Genomic DNA, 1,948 nt, shown 5'->3' on the forward strand with positions numbered 1-1,948 from the left:
ACAAAAGCTGAAAATGAGAAAAAACAAAAAAAAAAAAAAACAGATCTAGACCACACACACTGGCTTAAGTAAAAACAAGATGGCACAGATATACAAGAAGTAAGATAACTAATGAAACAAGAGAAATTTAAAATTTTTTAAAGAATATCTTCTTTGCAAACCTGTAAACAAATACACCTGGAATTCTACATAAAATGCACAATTTCCTACAAAAAAATACGATTTATCAAAATTTATTCCATTAGAATTAGAAAGCCTAAACAAACTCATTTTCGTAGCAAAAAAACAGTTATCAAGAAACTGCTCCATGGAGAGGGAAGCTGCGAGGCGGCAGCAAGCCATTGAGATGCTACTTCAGGCAACTCAAGATGACCAGTTCAAGCTGAAGCAGCCGCCCAAGGACAGCATCTCCTCCATGAAGTTCAGCCCCAACACCTCCCTCGTCCTGGGACACTTCCGTGTGCCTCTACGATGTGCCGGCCAACTCCATGCGGCTCAAGTACTAGCACACCAGCGCTGTCCTAGACTGCGCCTTCTACGATCCAACGCATGCCTGGAGTGGGGGATTAGATCATCAGTTGAAAATGTATGATTTGAACACTGATCAAGAAAATCTTGTTGGAACCCATGATGCCCCTATCAGACGTGTTGAATACTGTCCAGAAGTGAATGTGATGGTTACTGGAAGTTGGGATCAAACAGTTAAACTGTGGGATCCCAGAACTCCTTGCAATGCTGGGACCTTCTCTCAGCCTGAAAAGGTGTATATCCTCTCAGCGTCTGGAGACCGGCTGATTGTAGGTACAGCCGGCTGCAGAGTGTTGGTGTGGGATTTACCAAACATGGGCTATGTGCAGCAGTGCAGGGAGTCCAGCCTGAAATACCAGACTCGCTGCATAAGAGCATTTCCTAACAAGCAGGGCTATGTATTAAGCTCTATTGAAGGCCGGGTGGCAGTTGAGTACTTGGACCCAAGCCCTGAGGTACAGAAGAAGTATGCTTTCAAGTGTCACAGACTAAAAGAAAATAATATTGAACAGATTTACCCAGTCAATGCCATTTCATTTCACAATATCCACAATACATTTGCCACAGGTGGTTCTGATGGATTTGTAAATATTTGGGATCCATTTAATAAAAAATGACTGTGCCAGTTCCATCGGTACCCTAACAGCATCGCATCACTTGCCTTCAGCAATGATGGGACTACACTTGCAATAACATCATCATATATGTATGAAATGGATGACACAGAACATCCTGAAGATGGTGTCTTCATTCGCCAAGTGACAGATGAAGAAACAAAACCCAAGTCACCATGTACTTAACAAGATTTCATTTACTTAAGTGTCATGTTGATGATAATAAAACAATTCCTACTCCCCAATGGTGGATTTATTACTATTAACAAAGAAACCAGGGAAAATATTAATTTTAATATTATAAGAACCTGAAAATAATGGAAAAGAGGTTTTTTCTTTTTTTTTAAATGAATAATTTCCTAAATGCATGAGATGGTTTGATGGTTTGCTGCATTAAAGGTATTTGGGCAAACAAAATTGGAGGGCAGTGACTGCACTTTTAAGAATTAGTTTTGACCTTGATGATTTTTGTTTCCACTGTGGAAATAAATGTTTGTAAATAAATAGAGTTAATAAAAATCCCTTTGCATTCTTTCTGGACCTTAAATGGTAGGGGAAAATGCTCTTGAGCTATTTCTTTTTCTGGTTGTAGCTGCTAATTCTAAAGCTGCTTCAGACTGCCTCATGAGGAGGTTAATCTTCAATTAAACAATATTTCCTCTTGGCTGTTCATTATTTTCTGAAGCAGATGATTCATCATTTCCTGGGCTGTTAAACAAAGCGAGGTTAAGGTTAGACTCTTGGGAATCAGCTAGTTTTCAATCTTATTAGGGTGCAAAAGGAAAACTAACAAGAAAACCTCCTAA

The 1,948-nt window shown here is 39.3% G+C and overlaps 1 pseudogene; it reads left to right on the top strand.

The window, feature by feature from the left end:
* Positions 1–461: 461 nt before the first annotated feature.
* On the top strand, positions 462–1,387 carry LOC144366740 (mitotic checkpoint protein BUB3 pseudogene; annotated as a pseudogene).
* The last annotated feature ends 561 nt before the right edge of the window (positions 1,388–1,948 follow it).

This window comes from Ictidomys tridecemlineatus, chromosome 1 (assembly GCF_052094955.1).
Source record: "Ictidomys tridecemlineatus isolate mIctTri1 chromosome 1, mIctTri1.hap1, whole genome shotgun sequence".
In the NCBI taxonomy this organism is placed as follows: domain Eukaryota; kingdom Metazoa; phylum Chordata; class Mammalia; order Rodentia; family Sciuridae; genus Ictidomys; species Ictidomys tridecemlineatus.